Genomic DNA, 20537 nt, shown 5'->3' with positions numbered 1-20537 from the left:
TTATTTTTTAAAGAAAGAATTTGTTGCAAAAAATGCTAACCAATTATACATGTAATAGATGAATCAGTGTTGTTCTGTAGTTCTCCAAGTCTATATTAACATTCTTTTTAATTTTTTTTCCCCTCCAAGCTGCAGCTGAGCTCATCCAATGAATTTTTCATTTCAGACATTGTATTTTCAGCTCTAGAAGTTATATTGGTTCTCTTTTATATCTTCTATTTCTCTCCTCATTACATTTATTTTTCCTTTAAGATCTTGAATACTTGTATCATAGCTGTTTTCAAGTCTTGTCAGCTGATTGGATTATCTTTGTCATTTCTTGATCTATTTCACTGATTTTTTTTTCTTGGTTATGGGGCACATTTTCCTTCTGGGTTCCCCAGAAACAGAGCCTAAGTCTGTATTAGAAGTAGATGCTGTGATTTCATGAGGTAAGGAAGCAGAATGTGGCCTCAGGAAAAGTGTGTTCTTGGCCTGATCCACAGGGAAGACTCTAGAGCATAAATTGCACCACGTGTTGGCTTTCCTGGAGGGAGGGAGTCCCCGTTTCAGCTGGCCATTGATCGTAGGCTGCTCAACATCCAGACCAATAGCTCCTATCAGCTCAGGGCTGTTCTCAGGAGAAGGGGCAACTGGGCGCTGCCCATGTTCACCGAAGGTGCACAGCCAGCAGCAGGCATTGGGTGGAGTCCTGCATGGCCTTCATGGTGGCATCTTTCTCTGTCTCAGAGTCTTCTAAGCAGGGGTCCTCTCTGCCTGACGAGTGCAACCTGGGATGTTGGGGTGGGGTTCACTTCCCTAGCAGCAACCCTCAGCCAGTAAGAAAACACCCATCTCCTGTCACTCAGACCAATCGGATTGGCATTCTGTGTAAGCCTGGAGGTTCCGGGGGAACTGGGCCCCTGCTGCCTGTGGCAGAGAGCATCCTTAGGTTGCCTTCATGCTTTCCTTCCTCCTTCATCCTGTCTCTTGAAATCCTCTCCCAAATGCACGGTCTAGTTCAGGCCCTGTCCTCTTGGGAATCCAGACGAAAACGCCTGGGGCCGAGGTTCTGGATGGAACCCTAAGGGTAACAGAGACCTGTTGGGCCTTTCCAGGTGACTTGATTACATTTCCACTTTAGAACAGTCCCAGGGGCGGTGAGAAGCGGACAGCGCCACAGTGGACTGTGGGAGAGGGGGTCAGCTGGGAGGAAACAGAGGGAGAGAGACAAGACTTGTGGCTGGTTAGAGAGTCTGTACCCCGAAGCGCTGGCAGCCTGGAGCCCTGGGCCTGGGGCAGGAGGGGCCCTAGGGAGGGGCTGGTTTGGGGGCAGCAGGCAGATCCAGTTTACCCAGTGTCCTCCTTCTCTAAGGAAGCAACGATGACAAGAAATGTCCACAACAGGCACGTCTTTAGTGATAGCGAGTAGGGCTGGTGGGAGTAGAGATGGAGTCTGGAAGGATTAGGAGTTAGGGGGTGATAGACCAAGGCTTTCTTTTTGGGGAGATAAAATGGTCTCAAACAGACAGTGGAAATGTGTGTCCAACTTGGTGAATATGCTAAAAACCATTGAGTTGTATGCCTTAAATGGGTGAATTGTAGGGTGTGTGAATTCTATCACAATCAAACTGTTATTTTTTTAAAACAATGAGTGCAAAGTTGTGCAAGGGACTTGGGGTTGGCAGAGGGAGGGAACCTTGCTGACTCACGGACGGTGGGCTGGGCCTCAGACGTTCTTTCGCTCACCCACCTCGTTTACCAGTGGGGTACAGGGAGAGGGTGAGTCAAGGGCTTATACCCAGGTCTCCAGACTCTCTGGGGGCGTGTCCCCCGCCCCGGCCATCTCCGGTCACTTGGCCTGCAGCTGGCTGCTCCATCCACTGCAGCGTACACTTCCCTTCCCTTAGGCCAGTGTCCTTCTGAGAGGTGGGTGACAAATTGGATGAATGACTTTTCTGCTTTCTGCCCCCTCCCCGTTCCGCCTGGCCTGGTGAGTCTGACTGCCGCCCCAAGGGTCTCCTTGCTGCCAAGGACACGGCCTGGGAGGACCCAGCTTGGGTGGAGGGAGAAGATGTTTGGTTCTCTGAGCAAGAAGGATTGGGAAATTGAGTCTGACACCTGGCAAGGCCCACTGCCCGGGCAGCACGCAGGGGAGCCTGGCCAGCACCCCGACTAGGCTCTTCCAGGCCAGCACCTCGCCAGGGTCCTGGCAGAGGCCAGAAGCGGGCGCACCGTGGGGTAGAGGGGGTGTGGGAGCAGACAGCCTGCGGGTAATGGAAAAGCTAGAACATCGGTCATGGCGGGCCTGCAGCATTCGTGTGTTGATGTCAACAATGGAGGAGGAATTTGTGACCTTTTACCAAAGATGCTGGAATTCCCAGTGGCCGCCTTGGAGCCCATGCTTGGACCACTCCTGGAATCTTCTTGCTGTCATTGTTCCACCCTTGCTGCCAGCAAGACCCCCAACCCCTCTGCCTCAGATACCTCCATCAACCTCGTCATCCCACCCCTGGCAGCTCCCTCCAGGCCAGAAGCCTACCTAGCACTGGTACCCAGCATGCCCCTTCTCCCTGCTCAGTGTCGATCTCAGCTCCCCACCTTGCTGGCCCCAGGGGCTCAGATCTGCTCCTCATCTGCCCAGTAGAGCCTTTGTTCTCCTGCCTGACTGTGGCCAGGGCCTTGCTTCCTTCCTAGAACAGGAGGGCTTATCCCCAGGCCACCTCCCGACTGTCTGGCACCCCGGGCACTAGGCCTCTCACTGAGTTGGAAGCCCCTACCCTGTCAGCTGCCTGAGTCATGGCTGATGCTCCACTCACATTAGCTAATGCTTGGGAGGCAGCTGGGTCCCCTTCCTGCCCGTGATGTTATCTGGAGCCAGATGCTCATCAGTGACGCTGACTGGCCAGAGGGGCTTCTCTGACTGAAAGTCATGGCTGGAGGAGCGTCGATGCTTGGTGGAGAGGCTTCTGAGTCAAGAGCTACTCCCAGCAATTCTCTGGCCTTCAGTCTCAGTGTTATTGTGGCCTCCGGTTTCACTGGCCGCAGCTCCACCCCCATCGCCACCAGCATCACTGCCACCAGCACCTCCAGCCTGCCCATCATGTCCTCCATCGTCACCTTCAGTCTGTCCACCACTGTCGCCATCGCTGTCACCCCAGACCTGTCCCCACCAGCTCCACCGGCTCTGCTGTCACCACCGCCATTGTCTCCGCCACTGTCTCCATCATCTCTGTAATTTCCCCATCCTCACCTCCACCCTCACCTTCACCTCCATCCTCACCTCCACCCTCACCTCCATCCTCACCTCCACCCTCACCTCCATCTTCACCTCCAGCCTCACTTTCATCTTCACCTCCATCCTCACCTCCATCTTCATCTCCATCCTCACCTCCACCCTCACCTCCATCCTCACCTCCACCCTCACCTCCATCTTCACCTCCATCCTCACCTCCATCTTCATCTCCATCCTCACTTCCATCTTCACCTCCATCCTCACCTCCATCTGCACCTTCATCTTCACCTCTATCCTCACCTCCATCTTCACCTCCATCTTTACCTTCATCTTCATCTCCATCCTCACCTCCATCCTCACCTCCATCCTCACCTCCATCCTCACCTCCATCCTCACCTTTGTCCTCACCTCCATCTTCACCTCCATCCTTACCTTTACCTCCACCCTCACCTCCACCCTCACCTCCATCTGCACCTTCATCTTCATCTCTATGCTAACCTCCATCTTCACCTCTACCCTCACCTCCATCTTCACCTCTGTCCTCAACTTCATCCTCACCTCCATCTTCACCTCCACCCTCACCTCCATATTCACCGCCACCCTCACCTTCATCTTCACCTCCATCCTCACCTCCATCTTTACCTCTATCCTCACCCTCATCCTTACCTTCATCTTCACCTCCATCTGCACCTTCATCTTCACCTCCATCCTCACCTCCATCTTTGCCTCTATCCTTACCTCCACCAACTTTATCACCTCTACCATCACCACCACTGCCACCCACCCAGCTCCCAGGTTGGACCCCTAATATCACTAGATATTTCTTAACAACCAGTCCTGTATCTGCTCGGAGAGTTGACCCTGGATGTGGCATGTAGCCAGAATTGCAGGTCCCTGCTGCCTCTTGGCTCACGTCTATCCATGAGTTGGGACACTTGCCTTGCATGGTATTGGTGGCCCAGTGTTGGAGTGACTGGTTTAGAGTCCACGCAGGCAATGCCTGGGCATCAGGGGGCAGCTCCCGGTCAGGAGTCAAGGGGCCAAGGAGCTTGTCCTCACACATAACCTCAAAGAAGACAGGAGATAGGGTAGGGGAAGAGCCCAAAGTAGAAGTCAGCCAGAGTGCCACGGACTCGGTGCGGCCTCCAAAAGTTACCACTTCTCTCCAGGTCCTCCCTTTTCCAAGAACAAACCTCCATTTCTCCACGGAGAGCTCCCGACAGGGGCAAAGTGTGTCTCCAGCCTCCACTCCCCTGAGGGTGTGCTGCTTGGCAGGGTAGCCCCTCAGCTGGCCTGGGTGGTTTCCAGCTTCCACCTCTTACCAGATCTGAGATCTTGAGGAAGTCACTCATTCTTTCTACAAACCTTCCATTTCCTCATCTATAAACAGGGGGTGAACATTAGACTCTACCCCTTAAGCCTGCAATGAGGATTAACTGACATCATGCACGGATGGCACTTACTCAGATTCTTACTGGTGCCCCAGGCCTGCACTTTGCAGAGGGGGACACAGAGCTGGCTGGTCAGCTGGGGGGATGGGGTGGGGATCGGCAGGGAGAATTGCTGAGGTCATCCACTCAGAAGTGACAGAGCAAGGACTGGCAGCCAGGCCATGAGCCTTCTGCTTTCTTTTCTGAGTTCCTGTTGACTTGGGAGCTCTCGAGGGGCACACAGGGACGCTGAGGCCTGGCTCCTGCCCTGGAGCCCATGGCCTGGGCCAGGGAGGGGAGCAGATGGGGCCCCTGGCAGCAGATTTGGGCTGAGAGGGAGTGTGCTGTTCCAGGCCTGCCTATGGGGGCTCAGCATGAGATTCTGGGGGGACTCAGGGCAAGGACCCCAGAAAGCCTGGGTAGGGCGTGTCCTTGGGAGCCATGGGGGCTTAGGTCACCAGAGAGGAGAAAGATGGCATTACAGTTAAGGGAAACTGAGCAAATGTTAGAGCCCAGTGGGGGCATGGCATGTGTGAGTCCAAAAGGGAAGATGCCCGGCCAGTGGGTATAGAGGATCCTGGGTCCTGAAGGCTGAATGTTAACAGGGTCCTTGGAGGTCATCACTGTACCCACCTGGTTCAAAGGAGAAGCAAAGGGACTTCCCCAGCAGTCCAGTGGTTAAGACTTTGCATTTCCACTGCAGGGGCCGCAGGTTCTATCCCTTGTCTGGGAACTGAGATCCTGCATGCCTTGAGGCAAAAAGCCAAAAGCCAACAAGCAAACAAGCAAAAACAAGCAAAACAAGCAAAAAGCAAGAACAAAGGAGAGACTAAGCCAGAGGAGGGCCAGGCAAGGGTGGAACCAGGGCTGTCACTGGACTCCCTCCTTCCCACCTCCCTGGGCTGGAGGGGTCATTCTGACCATTGGCACACCTGTCCAACATCACGACATCTGGTGGCCCAGTGCTGGCTGGAGTCCTGGACTTCTTTCCTGTCCTGTCCTCCTTGTTCTGGTACCAGGGTCCTGTCTGGTAGTCCCCCTGGGGGGACTTCAGGAGACCAGTCAAGAGAGGGACCCAACCCAACGTTAGAATTCCTTGCCACCGAGCTGTCAGGAGACTTTCCATCCTATTCACCATCTTGCTGGGAGCGGTCACTGCCTGTCCATTGTCAACAAGAGCTGCCCTTCAGAGAGTCCAGCTAGAGCCCGGGCACCATGTCAAATTAAGACCCTCATGTCATTGCAGGGAAACTGAGGCTCAGAGAACTTAAGTCACCAGCCCAAGTTGCTTTACTAGAACAGGGCTGAGCTGGACACAAGGGCCGTCTGATGGCCCCCTCACAAGACTCCCTCCTCCAGTTACTTGACCAGAGCCTGTGGGGGTCTGGGATGAGCTGGACGGTGATTCGGGGAGGAGTGGAAAATAAGATGAGCAGCTGTGGCCACAGCCAGCTGCCTGCGGGCCAGGGCTCCCTGCCACCCACAGTCTAGCCCACTCTCTGCCAGGGCCTGTTGCCTGCTGCACTGCAGGTGGCTGGAACGCCCAAGCTCCTGGGGCCACCACCCTCTCCCCTTGTGGCCCTGGCACAGCGTCCCACACCAGTGGGCCCGGATGCCCAGACCGCCATCCTCCAGAGAGCACCAGTTCTGCTACCCAACATGGCCGGCCCTGGGGTCTGCCAGTGGACAGACAGCCCTGCTGAATGGGGGGGCACCAGGCCTCTGGGTCTGCCTCTGGCCGTGATTGGGCTCCTGGCCACCCAGGCAAAGGACTGCCCCTCTGCCCACCACCCATCTAGGGCAAGCTATCTAGGGTGGGAGGTGAGGAGTGACTGGGCTTTTTAGGAGGGAATTTCCAGGGTAGAGGACCCATTTGAGGCTCAGACACTGAACTGTCTGCCCCTGGAGGGCCCCAGGTGGCTGCACATCAGCCGCCTCCCCCCGCCCCTCTTCTGTAGGTCCCGTCTCAGTGGGTGAAACTGCCAGCCCCTCACTCCCCAGAAGCATCCTGGCAGCCCTCTAATGACAGCCACATGGTCGTTGCTCCAGGACAGACTTCTCCATCCCTTACGCAATCGTTCACCAGCCTCTGCCAGAGACCTGCCCCCTACCCCCAGGCCTGCCAGCCTGCCCCATCAACAGTCAGGGTGGGCTTGTAAAGGAGGCACATGGGGGCCATGTCACCCTGAACCTTACATCTTCCCTGGCTCCCTGGTGACTGCAGAGAAAGTTCCAGCTCCTTAGCCAATTGTCAAGGCCCCTGGTGTCCCAAGGCATCCATGCTCTCCAGGCCCCAGTTTCCCTTCTAGCTAAACATCTCTGGTCCCTGGAAAGTCTGGGCTGCTTGACAGCACCCCTAGTCCCAGGCCTCGAAAGTTCTTCTCACAGATTTGCCTTAACCACGGCCCCTTCGTGAAGCGTTCCTGCTGACTCCTGTGGCCTGCGGCAATTGGCATGGCACACCCACGTGTACCACTACGCTCTGTGGCTCTGTGGGTCTCAGCCTGCCTTCCCCACTATAATAAATGCTCCTAGAGGCAGTAATAAATCCTGTTTGCTTCTCTCTGCGGCCTCAGTGCTCAGCACTGGGTCTGCCCCAGAGAGAGGCCATGCAGGAAGTACCTTCATCCATCCATCCATCCATCCATCCATCCATTCCCTACACTTGAGGTGTTCTTGGAATATTGCACAACTTTCTCAAGCAGGACCGCCAAGGGCAGTCATGCTCAAAACCACAGGGTTTGGAGGCAGCTGACCAGAAGGACCTGAGAGGTGAGGGGAGGTGCAGGTGACTGGTGTCTAAGCGGGGAGGCCTGGCCCCTGGCCCAGCGAGACCTGTTTTGCAGTAGCCTGGTGTGGGACCGCTTGGGTTTAATTTTTTTTTAATTGGAATATAGTTGCTTTGCAATATTGTGTTTCTAATATACAATAAAGTGAATCAGCTATATGTATATATATATACATCTTAATTAAAATTTTTTTAAATTTATCTTTGGCTGTGCTGGGTCTTCATAGCTGCACACAGGCTTTCTCTAGTTGCAGAGAGCATGGGCTGCTCTTCGTTGCGGCACGTGGGTTTCTCATTGCGGTGGCTTCTCTTGTTGCCGAGCATAGGCTCTAAAGCGCAGGCTCAGTAGTTGTGGTACATGGGCTTTGTTGCTCTGCAGCACGTGGGATTTCCCGGACAAGGGATGGAACTCGTGTTCCCCACATTGACAGGTGAATTCTTAACCATTGGACTACCAGGGAAGCCCCTACCCTGCCCCGCCTTTTCATTTTAAGCTCTCCTACTTCCTAGCTGAGTATCGTGGGGCAGTTGATTACCCACTCTGAGCCTACAATGGTATTTTCCCTTGGTGTTTCACAGACAGTGAGGTGGTGGTGGTGTTCAGTCGCTGAGTCATGTACAACTCTTTGCGACCCATGGACTACAGCACACCAGGCTTCTCTCTCTCACTATCTCCCTGAGTTTGCTCAAACTCATGTCCATTGAGTCAGTGATGCCATCCAACCATCTCATCCTCTGTCGCTCCCTTCTCCTCCTGCCCTCAATTGTGGGTGCTTGGTAGATGGTTACTCTCCACTCCTTCCTTCTTTGGGGAGCCTGTTGTTGGTGTGAGACACTAGGAACCTCTTCTTGAAGAATCAGGGAGTTGGGATGCCTCAACCCTGTAGAAGCCAGACTGAGGCGGCCCTGTGGGAGGTGAGCATGGCAGAATGGTCCCAGAGGTCTCTGCCTTGGGAGGAGGGCCTCCCGAGTCATGGGCACATGGGTGCCCGCCTGCCCTTCTTGCCCACACACTGCCATGGCCTCTGGCCTCTGCACTGCTCGGCAGGGCTGGTACTGGGTGCACCCAGCATTGGCCCCACACTGGCTGGCAGGGCCAAACCGTCATCGGGCCTGGCCCCGTGCCTGGCATCCCTCTGGCATTGCTTGGACACTGGCTTCCTGCAGATGGATGCAGGCCGTATGCCCTGTGCTGACAGGCCCTCCCTGGGGCTGAAGATGCCTGGGGCCAGGCCCCCACCCGCTGACCCTCCCAGGGAAGGCCTGATGAATGGAGGCTAGTCAGAGAAGGGCCCCATCTACCCTCAGGTCACAGCAACCGGGGCAGGGTGACACCTCCCTCCCCTGATGGGGGTTTTTCAGAGTAGGGCCTTGCCCACCACCCTCCTCAGACTGGGCTTTCTGAGCCAGGGCTATGTCCCCCCCTTCAGACTAACTTATGTTTTAGGGTGAGTCTGTGTCTCCTCTCTTGTACCAGCTTCACGGGGCAGAGCTGTGACTCTTGCTCAGACAGAGACGGTGGGTTGCAAGAACATTCTAGAAGGACCCGGTGGTAGGGGAAGCATGGTGAATCCAAGGCCCAGTGAGTGGTCCTATCGGTGCTGGGTGTCAAGTGGTAGAGAAGGGAAAATAATGGATGAAAGATGTTGGGTCCATGGCTCCCTAAGGCTGGGCTTTGTCCTGAAGATGGAGAGGCGCCGGGGAGGAAGCAGGAGGGTCAGGCAGGCGAGTCCCACAGATCCTGGCTGCATGTGGACCACAGGAGACAAGCCTAGGTGCCGAGGGGTGGTGGGTGGATGGGAAAGCGTGAGGAGGGGGGCGTTTGGGAAGGAGGAATCGATGGGCCTGCTGGCGGGGGGATGATGTGGGTGTCAGGCCCAGGTCCCCAAGCCCGGCTTGGGCAGTGGAGGCAGGTCCATAGCAGGGGGGCGAGGATGTGGTTGCTCAGGGCCTGCACTGTGAGGGCCCAGGGCGCTCAGGTGGCCGTGCCCAGAGCGCAGCCCTGGGGGGAGCTCGAGTCCAAGGAGCCAGGCAGTAGGTGGAGGTGACATGCGCCTGAGAAGTCCAGGGAGAGGGAGAGTTTTCGGGGCTGGGCAGGGGGACGCAGAGAGGAGGCAGGGACGAGAAAGCCCCTCCGGCAATGCCCGAGTCCTCTGCTGGAGGAGGGGCAGCACGTTCTGCCTGGAACGTGGGGGTCCCAAGGCAGCTGGTGCTCAGGGGGGGCTCTGTGGGTTCCCTGATGTCCCACTGCCCCGGCCTGAGGCTGCCCGCCCCTGCCTCCAGCCCTCCTACTCCACACCGAGCCCTCGCAGGCTTTTGGAATTTTCCAGGTGGAAATTCACCCCAGAGGCCCTCTGGTCCCACATAGGACAACCCATCTTGTCTCTAGTCCCACCACCCCCGACCCCCAGCCATCCTGTGGGCTCTGGGATGGGGGCTCCCCAGGATCACCGGGCCCTCCTCCCCAGGGGTCAGCATCTGAGGAAGGAGACGGGCCCCCTGGTGACCCCCGCGTACCTCTCTCCTTTCCCCACCAGTTCCAGACACATTTGCAATTTATCTCTGTGTGTTGTTTATTGTGTGGAGGCCAGGCCTCCCAGCCAACTCGGAGCTGGACCGGCCAAGCCATGGCCCGAGACGGCCGTCCCAGCCAAGCCCGGAGCAGCCCCCCGCCCGCGCCCGCTCCGCCGCCCCTGAGCCAAGCAGGCCCCGAGCTCTGGCCGGGCCCGTTGCTCTTTATGGAACCCTGGGGCCTGTCTCCCCCATTGTCTGCCCGTGTTTACAGCCTCGCTGTTTGCCTCATTTCACTCTGGGTGACGCCCCAGTCTGGACAGGGTCTGCATGCCATCCTGCTGAGACCTCTCTCGTCGCCCGGGCCCTGGGCCCCCGGGCTCCTCATCTGTCATTTCACTGGATTTCACTCGCCGGCCACAGGCTTGCTGGGAGGGCTTGTCACCCACGGGAGGCCAAACAAGGGGCCCTGGGTGAGCAGGGCAGGAGGCGTGCACGCGTAGGGTGCGTGTGTATGCTTCTATATGTGCGTGTGTGTGTGTGTGTGTTGGGGGCCTGGGGAAGGCACGCACACAGACCCAAGCATACACACACACACCCCGCCTGAGCTCGTCAACTTTTGCCCCATCTCTGCTGCGGTGACACGGCCTGGAGAGCTAAGGCCAGGGATGCTGGCAGACCTCCTTGCCCCCTCTCTCCTTCACCGGCCAAGTCACTCACCTTTCTGGGTCTCGGTTTTTCCTTTTGGGTAGGAGGAAGGCTGTATTCGTGCTGCAACTACTGAAGCCCGCGTACCCCAGAGCCCGTGTTCCTCACCCAGAGATGACACAGCCATGAGAAGCCGGGGCGCCGTGGCTGGAGAGCGGCCCCACCGGCTGCACCTAGAGAAAGCTCGCACAGAGCCACGAAGACCAGCGCAGCCACAGGTCGATAAAGAAACAGTAAAAAAAAGAAGGGAGGCTCTGTTGACACCAGCCTCGCAGCCTGCCTTTGGGCGTCTAGAAGGGCTGTGCTGGCCTCTGGCTACAGTCCTACGGCCTGTCTGTCCCTCTGCCCCTCTCTCCCTCAGCTACCATTGTTAATCTCTGAGGCTCTTCCCAGGAAAACACACCCGGTAAAATTTGGTAGGTCCCCTGAAGTACCCCCATCAATTTGCCAGTGAAAAACCTTCTCTGTGAGACAGGACAGAAAACCCCCCGGAGGCCTAGAGTTTTCCATTCCAGACGCAATAAAGGTGGTAATCACTGCGATGTCCCAAGAGACCAACAAGGGACCCAGGCAGCCACTTGGACCTGTCTCCTCTGTCCATTAAGAGGCAAAATAAGGGAGCAGGTCTCAGACACCCTGAGGCCGGCTGCAGCAGATCACCTGAGCTCATACCTTGACGCTGTGTGATAACAAAGGTTGGTGCCCCTAACTCTAGAAACTGGGGGAGTGCTCACGTAGCTGTGTGATCCTGGGTTGAGGTCTCCCGCCAGTCCCCTGGTTCGAGCGACCCGGGGAGACTGTGGCCAGAGGCCTGTAGCTCTCCGGACCAGGGAGTGGACTTGAGGGCAGGATGCGGCCAGGTGGCAGGGCTGCGTGGTGTGCAGGATGGCAGAGCGTTATTGATCTTGCTGGTTCCTTAGCGGGTGCTGACAGCCAGGCGGCGCTGTGTAACACTTCCCAGGCGCCCCCTTGTCTCTTAGGACTGGAGCTCTAGACACTGATAGTGGTGGTCAGGGGACTACCACCTGTGGCTCCCAAGGACAGGCAGGGGAGGTTTGTAAAGTTCTTGCAGAGATCGGTTCCCCAGGCCATCTGCCTGGGATGCCTGCCAGCCATAGTGCTGGATTCGATTCGCAGGGTCTCCCTTTCTCGGAACCATAGCTATGTTCCTGCAGTCCCCGGGGCTCGCTTGTCACTGGAGACTGGAGACCAGCCCAAGCCCTCTGGGGCTGAATGAGGAACTGAAGCTGGGGTGGTTGTACCTGAGGCAGGGGGCTCAGGGGTGCCCTGGAAAGGACAGAGAGGTTACTCCAAGGGTGTGGAGCCCCTAAGGGGGCTAGGGTCTTCTGAGTCTTTTGACCTTGGTAAAGAACCCACCTGCCAATTGCTGGAGACGCAAGAGAGGCGGGTTTGATCCCTGGGTTGGGAAGATGCCCTGGAGAAGGGAATAGCTACCCACTCCAGTATTCTTACCAATAGAATTCCATGGACAGAAGAGCCTGACAGGCTACAGTCCGTGGGGTTGCAAAGAGTCGGACTTGACTGAGGTGCCATTCTATTTCTAATCTATTCAGGCAAAAGGCTGCTGCAAGTTTACACAACAAATCTTTTACAAGCCATGTCCACTAACCTGAGTGGGCAGGGCGCTCCCCTGGGAACCCTCAGAGCCTGCAGTGGCCAGGCCTGGACAATCTCTGTTCCCCTCACCCACCCCGGGCTGCCTCAGACCCTAAGACGCTTCCACTTGTCTCACACCCGTCAGGGGCTGCCTGAGGAATTGACACAGCATCTTTCTGGATGGTGAGGGAAGGTACGGGGAGGATTGGAGGCTTCCCAGCGGGCCCCTTGTGCCCAAAAATGGCCCAGTCCCCCAAGATCCAGGCTGCGGGGAGGGATGGTCCTGGAGAGCCAAGCTCCTTGACCATCGCTGTGACCAACCCTCGCGCTCGGGAAAGGCTGCATTGTGTACTTGTGTGAATGCTCTTATATCTGAAGCCTCAGGGTCTGTCCAGAGACTCCACAGACAGTTAGACGCAGCCTGTGACACTGAGGCAGGCCATGCGGCTCCATCTGGGAGTCCATGGTCCGGGCCAAGGACGGGCTCGCTGCCCGCCCACCCATACACACACACAGGCCAGCATCCCTGATCGCCCACCTTTCGGAGAACAGAGGATTGGGGTTTGAAGGTCTTGGGAGAGCCCGTAAAAGAGCCAATAAATGCATTTATGTTCCTCCAAATGACACCCTAACAAAGCACACGAAAGAAAGAGGCAGCGTTCATGCATCTTAAATCATGGCCACGAGGACCGTGCGATTAATTTCCATTTATCATCCTTCCTGTGCTCTAGAAACATCCACGTCTCAGACTAGCCCCCGCCCCCAAAAGCCTCATAAATCTGTTTTGCTGATTCCACACGAGCTGCCTGGGAAAAGGCCCCATGTGCTGCGTCTGCTCCTCCGTCCAAGCGTTCAATGCCTTCGAGATTTTATGGTTTCACGTTATTGACTTGGCTTCCCAGGTCTCCTGGGGCAGGCGGCTGTTTGAGAGCGCAGCAAGAGGCTTGGGGTGACCTCAGGTTCACCCCCTCGCCTGACCAGAGCGGGGAGCCCCGTGCAACAGGCCTGTAGCTGCCCAGGGGCCCTGCGACCTCACGCGGGAACTCCTGGGGGACCCTGACCGGGGCTGGCCCCTGTGCCCTGACTTGGGCCCCACACCCCACTCTATGCTGAGGCCCATTTGTCCTCACCTTCCCCCACCTGCGTTGGCAAACCCTCAGCTTCTGCTTCCTCTCCTCTCTGTCTCCCCAGCCAAGCTCCTCCATCCCCAGGGACGCTCTCAAGGGAACAGACCTGAGGTTGGCGCATCCTGGAAGCAACACGTCCAGGTGCAGGTAACATTTTGTGCCCGTGACGCGCAGGTTGGTTCCCTCCATGGCTGCTCCAGGCCTCCTCTGTGCCACCGAGGATGCAGATGAAGGCTGGACTGATTTTCAGCTGCCGTGTCCTCGAGAAGTGGCGTGTGTGCTCAGTGACTTCAGTTGTGTCCGACTCTTTGTCACCCCATGGGCTGTATTATATTATAATAATAATTACAATTGCTTTAACTGTAATGAATAATTGTGTTGGTTTCTTCCGTAAAGGCTGAGTTTAAGCAGAGGAGTAACATGGTAAGGTTTGAATTTTGGCAAAACCATCCTTCAATGAGGGGAGTCAATTGGAAGGAGTCGGACTGGTAGAGGTCACCCTACTTCATACCATATACAGAAATTAAGTCAAAATGGATCATGCTGCTGCTACTGCTAAGTCGCATCAGTTGTGTCTGACTCTGCGACCCCATAGACGGCAGCCCACCAGGCTCCCCTGTCCCTGGGATTCTCCAGGCAAGAACACTGGAGTGGGTTGCCATTTCCTTCTCCGATGTATGAAAGTGGAAAGTGAAAGTGAAGTCGCTCAGTCGTGTCCGACTCTTAGCGACCCCATGGCCTGCAGCCTACCAGGCTCCTCCGTCCATGGGATTTTCCAGGCGAGAGTACTGGAGTGGGGTGCCATCGCCTTCTCTGAAAATGGATCATAGACCTACTAGTATGAATAAAAACTATGAAACCTCTAGAAGAAAACATAGAGGAAATTTTTAAAATTACCTTGGACATGGAAAACATTTCTGAAATGCAATACAAAAAGTACCAACACTAAAAGGAGGAATAGATTGCAATAAATAAAATGCAAAAGGTTAGCTCTTCTATCATTTTTTAAAAATTATTTATTTTTGGCTGTGCCGGGTCTTCGCTGCTGCCTGGCTTTACTCTAGTTGTGGCAAGCAGTGTGTGGGCTTCGCATTGTGGCAGCGTCTCTTGGGGACACAGGCTCTAGAGCGCAGGCTCAATAGTCGCGGTGCATGGGCTTTGCTGCACGTGGGATCTTTCTGGACCAGGGATCGAACCCAGGTCTCCTGCATTGGCAGGCGGATTCTGTACAACTGAGCCACCAGGGGAGCCCTAAGATACTCTTAAGAAAATTTTACAGGCAAGGCACAGACTGGAATTTTTGTAAAACACATATCCAACAAAGGATATACACAGAAAATTTACAACTAAGTAGTAAGATAGATTGGAGAAGGCAATGGCACCCCACTCCAGTACTCTTGCCTGGAAAATCCTATGGACGGAGGAGCCTGGTGGGCTGCAGTCCTTGGGGTCGCTAAGAGTCGGACATGACTGAGCGACTTCACTTTCACTTTTCACTTTCATGCATTGGAGAAGGAAATGGCACCCCACTCCAGTGTTCCTGCCTGGAGAATCCCAGGGACGGGGGAGCCTGGTGGGCTGCCGTCTATGGGGTCACACAGAGTCGGACACGACTGAAGTGACTTAGCTGTAGCAATAAGATAAATATCCAATTTGAAAAAACGGGCCTGGGACTTCTCTGGCAGTCCAGTGGGTTTCAACTCTGTGCTTCCAATGCAGGTGGCGTGAGTTTGATCCCTGGTTGGGGAACTAGAATTCCAATGCCATGCAGAGCATGTCCAGGACTGTGGGTGGAGTAGTAAACACAGGACTATTCCTCTTTCGCTAAAAAAAAAAAAAAAGACAGGCCAAAACTGGAACTCTTATCCATGGCTGGTGGGATTGTAAAATGGAATGACCACTTTGGAAAACAGAGTGGTAGTTCCTCAAAATGCTAACCATCCATGTACCTCATGACCCAGCTATTCCCCTCCTAGGAATCTTCCAAGAGAAATGAAAGAATCTATCCACACACACAAAAAAATTATGCAGGAGTATTCATAGCAAGAGCTATGAATTTGTTTGCACCCCAAACAGAAAACGACCCAAATGTCCATTTGTTGGTGAATGAATGAACAAGCAAATTGAGACGTAAATACGCTGCAACATGGACACATCTCAAATAATTACTCTGAATGAAAGAAGCCAGGCCAAAAAAGAGGATATAAAATTCTAGAAAATGAAAATAAATCTATACTGAGTTGTTAGAGGACGTGGTGGGAAGCTGGAGGGAGAGATTGCAAAGAGGCAGGAGGAGACTTTGGCGGGTGAAGAATGTGTGTGTCCATTATCTTAAACGTGATGACGATTCTGTAGGTGCATACCTGTGTCAAAACATACTCAAACTGAACATGTCAGATTATTTGTGTTAATCTATGTCGGTTGAACCTCAATAAAGCTGTAAACAAACATCCAAATTACAGTGGGCGACCAGAGAGGTCTGGGGTAATGTCCAGGACTGTGGGTGGAGTAGTAAACACAGGACTATTCCTCTTTCGCTAAACTTTCAGTCCCATAAAGGGAGAATTGAGATCTGCCTTGCCCAAGTCGTAGGAGGCACTGGGGCAGAGAAAAGTGCCTCGTCTCAAGAGGCATTTAGAAGGTACTTGGCCAGACCTGAGGGTGTTTGAGGTGAGAGAGGTTGAGGAACCAAAAACAACCGCTCTGTTTCCAGCTCAAGTCAGTGCTCCTGGGGTACACATCCCAGTGGGGAGAGGAAGGTGCATTCAGACCTGGGGGTGCTGAGTCTGTGGTGCTGGGGGCCAACGTGTGGAGACAGGCGGGACTGGGGAGTCCCCAGCGTCTTTCCCAGTGGTTCACAATGTGCGTTTCATATTAGAATGAAAACTTGGAAAGTTTTTTAAACATCCTGACACCTGGACCCCATCACTAGACCGATAGAATCTCCGAGGAAGGATTCCACTTGGCCCTGGAATTTTTCCACGGCTCCTCAGGGATTCTAAAGTACAACCTAGGCCATTTCCAGGAGAAGGAACAGAAAGGTCAGTAGTGAGGGGTCCCGCCTGCGGCCATGCCCAGTTGGGAAATGGCGAGCGGAGTGGGGCTCAAGCTGGCTTTGAGCACCCTGAGCCTGTCACCGAGCAAGGTGGCTCCCTTGGGCTGGCCACCTCGGCCCCCTCCCAGCTCTGAGGCAGGGCCCCGAGCGGCGTCTGGCCCCCCCCCGCCGATGGCTCCCCTCACGGCCGTGGCTGGGTGCCGGCCCATCACATGGCCGGTGCTGATGGATTGGGTGTCTCCGGTGTGCCGGCGGCTGCCGCTAAGTGGCCTCCTGGCAAGGAGTCAGAGGTCACCTCATTGCCGCTCCGCTCAAGCAACACTGGCCTCTTTGGGGCGCCTCCCACGTCTGTCTGGTGGGATGGAGTGTGTTCAGCATCAGCTCTGAGATCTAGCCCCTGCCTGGTTTCTCCCGGGAGAACCGCGTTGGGAACCCGCAGTTCCACAGGGCAGATGAGCCACTGGCCAGAGGGGTGCTGGGTTCGAGTGAGAGCACGGTCACCATGTGTGCAGGACTGGCCGTGTCCTAAGATGCTGTATGCCATCCCCTTGTTCTGGCAGGTGGTGTCCGGGCCACTGGCTCCAGGCAAGTCTTTCTTTTTCTTCTTGCAGTGTTTTTCTCCTTGAGCCTATCTGGGGCCCGGGAACTGGGTGAACCTGCGTCCGAACCTCCATCTAAGACCACGGTCCTGGTCCGTGAGTGGTGTAGGTCAGGTCCCGGTGCAGCAAATGGCCACAGGGGTCAGGGCAGCTCAGTTCCAGGGGCCGTGCCATCACCTAAGCTGAGTGACCCTGGGCGAGTCACTTTCCTGGCTCAGAGAGCCGAGTACCTAACAGGGCTTCAGCAACCCCAAGATGGGAGTCTGAGCGTGTGTGTCACGGCGAGGCTGGTCCGCACCGCTCTCCCAGCAGTTCTGGGCCAGCCCGGCACGGGGACTTTAGACCTAGCCCCAGCCAGGAGGGGAGGCAAGTTCAGTTCAGGTGACAAGTGCCACTGGCAGATACGTCAGAAAGAAGGGGCAGCACGGACCAGGTGGGGATCGGGAAAGGCTTCTTGGGGTGAAATTGGAGCTGTCCATGAGGCCGAGTAGGGGTAACCCTGGGTAGAAAGGAGGAAGAGGAACAAGCCTTCCAGACAGAGGGACCAGCATGTGGAAGAGCGAAGTGCTGGGGAAACAGATGCTGTTCTCAGTGGTCAGAGCAGGGAGTGTGTGTGGGGCGGGGTGGCAGGAAGCCAGAGGGCAAAGTGGGGACCTGGGGGCCAGGCGGCGGGGCTGGGTGAAGCCTGGCGGGCAGGGCAGGTTGCTGTGGTGTAGGCTTTCTTCACGGAGAAGGCAATGGCACCCCACTCCAGTACTCTTGCCTGGAAAATCCCAGGGATGGAAGAGCCTGGTAGGCTGCAGTCCATGGGGTTGCTAAGAGTCGGACACGACTGAGAGACTTCACTTTCACTTTTCACTTTCATGCATTGGAGAAGGAAATGGCAACCCACTCCAGTGTTCTTGCCTGGAGAATCCCAGGGACAGGGGAGCCTAGTGGGCTGCCGTCTGTGGGGTCGCATAGAGCTGGACACGACTGAAGCAACTTAGCAGCAGCAGCAGCAGCAGCAGCAGCAGGCTTTCTTCAGGCGTGCCCGCAGACCTGCTGTCTCTGATCACCTGTGTGTGTGCATGCACGCACTCAGTCACTCAGTGTCTAACTCTTTGTGACCCCATGGACTGTAGTCCACCTGGCTCCTCTGTTCATGGAATTCTCCAGGCGAGAATGCTGGAGCAGGTTGCCATTTCCTTCTCCAGGAGATCTTCCCTACCTGAAGGAATCTGTTAAAAATGTAGGTTCCAGGCCCATAGCTCCAGCAGGGTATGAAGTAGAGAGATCTAAGGAAAAGGGAGATGGCCCCCTCTCAGCCTGATCAGGGCCTGGGGCAGTTTGGGGGCCCTTTGCAGAGAGCAGCTGATGCCTGGGGTGAACCCTGCCCCTTCTGTGTCAGGCTCCTGGCACAGGTGGGCCCTCTGCGTGTTCCCCTGCAGGGAGAGGACCCAGTTACCTCCACCTCTCCCTTCCAAGGCAAGAAGGAGCAGGGGCTGAGTCTCTTGGTCCCCCGGTCTGGGCTGGTAGGCCTGGATCCCTGCAGCAGGAAGCCTGACCCTGTAGCCAGCAGGCGGAGCCCTATCCAGCTGATATGCGCTCTTTGTCTGCTCCCCAGAAGGAGAGGTGACTGTGTCCAGCCTGGTTGGGGTCCAGGCTGGGTCAGCAGTGCCAGCCTCCCATCTGGCCCCAGAGACACTCCCAGAGTTCCAGGCTCTACTAAGCAAGGTCAGGATGCTGGTACCAGGGTTGGGGAGAACTTGGGCTTTTCCACCACCACTTGCCAAGACTCAGTGGGTAGGTTCCCAGAGATGCAGACGCGCTGTGCTGGGCCGAATCGCCCACCCATCTGGACCAGGGCGGCAGACCCCCGAGCTGCCCAGATGGCTCGGGGCTCCTTGAGCGTGCACAGGGAAGTGAGGCGTTCCCCTAGATCACCAAGGATCCAGACTGGAGACAGTCTCCATTCAGGGCGGGCTGGGGGCTGAGGAGGCCAGGCAGGAGGGTGGGGCTCAGGGACACAGCCCAGCGGGGGGCCCGGGGCTTCTCAGAGGGGCCTGTGCCCTGAGCCCAGGGACAGGATGAGACTTGGCCTAAGCTGAGCTCCCTTGGTGCCTGGCACTGGCTGAAGCTGGAGGTGTGGGTGGGCCTGGCCTCTTCCAAAGCCCTCCTGGTTGGGCAGCGGGTGGGGTGGGCTGGGGGCTGGGCGCGGCCGTTCATATCTTACCCATTACTTCATTCATTTTGCTCCCACTGATCCCTTGTTTATCTCACTGGGAATGCAGCCGCAGTGGAAGCTGGGGCCAAGGGGAAGGCCGGAGCCTGGGCAGCCTCCAGGAGGGCCCCAGCCCCGACCGCCTGCCTCCCTCACCTGGGTCCCCGGGCTGAGCCCACCGGGTCAGCCATCTCAGCCCCGCTGCTCAGGGAGGGGCCGCTCTAACAGCCTCTAACCTGGAGCCCAGAGGCGGGGTTCTGGACTCGGCCCTGCATGGATGGGCTATGCAGCCAGGCCGAGAACATACTGTCTCCAGGCCTTGTTTCCTCCGTCTGGGAGTTGGAAGTTGTCCTAAATGACCTTTGAGGGTTCTTGTTGCTGTGAGCAATAAACCTACCATTTCATAAGCACGGACCCCATGCCCACCCTAGGCTGGTTCTCGGGCTCCTGGCTCCCACCTGCACCTCGCACCTGTCCGTGGATTGTCATGATCCCACTTTTAGAGAGAGGCGGGCTACCTGGAGCACCCCCAGGTGGAGGTGGGGATGGAGCCCAGGCTGAATAAGACCCTCTGGGGTGGGGTGGGGTAGCAGCATCGGAGGTCAGAGCTGCCCTGGGGCAGGGATGTGAGGGCCCCAGAGGGTCAGTGCCTGAAAATATCCTTTAGAAAGTGATCAGGGGGATATGCCAGGCCCCAGCCACACCTCCCGCTGCAGGGCCCCTGGCTGAGCGCGGCGGATGGGGGCGTTGGTGGCCCTGGGGGCTTGGGTTCAGTGAGTCCTAGTCCCCATCGCTGAGAAAACCTGCCTGGGTGAGGGAGACCCACCCTCGGGGGAGGTGGGGCAGCACTTTGACTTTAAGCCGGCCAGTCTGAGCCCTTGTCCTCGGTCAGTGATGTCCAAGGACTGTACCACCCTGCCAGGAAGGGGGCTTCCAGGTCCCTCCATCAGATGTGGCAGCTGAGTCTTGGAGAAGGTGACTGAGTTCCTCAGGGCGCACAGCTGTGAGTGGCCGAGCTGGGACCCCCTCCACAGCCTGTCTGACCCCCACCATGGATCTGGACCTTGGCCGTTTTCCGGGGCCCCTCCCCTGAGCTCAGCGACCCAGGAGGCTGTGAATTCAGGTCGCGAGAGCCAGAGCCTCAGCGCCCTCTTGTCTTCTTTCTGCCTCCCCCCCCGCCCCCGTGACTTGGTTTTCCAGTCTGTGAAATGGGATGGGTGGGTCCAACTCCAGGCTTGTTTCTGCCCTTCATGTTGGAGCCCTGAGGAGGAATGAGGTCATGTTT

This window comes from Bos taurus, chromosome 25 (assembly GCF_002263795.3).
Source record: "Bos taurus isolate L1 Dominette 01449 registration number 42190680 breed Hereford chromosome 25, ARS-UCD2.0, whole genome shotgun sequence".
NCBI classification, from domain to species: Eukaryota; Metazoa; Chordata; class Mammalia; order Artiodactyla; family Bovidae; genus Bos; species Bos taurus.
This window is presented reverse-complemented; position numbering follows the sequence as displayed.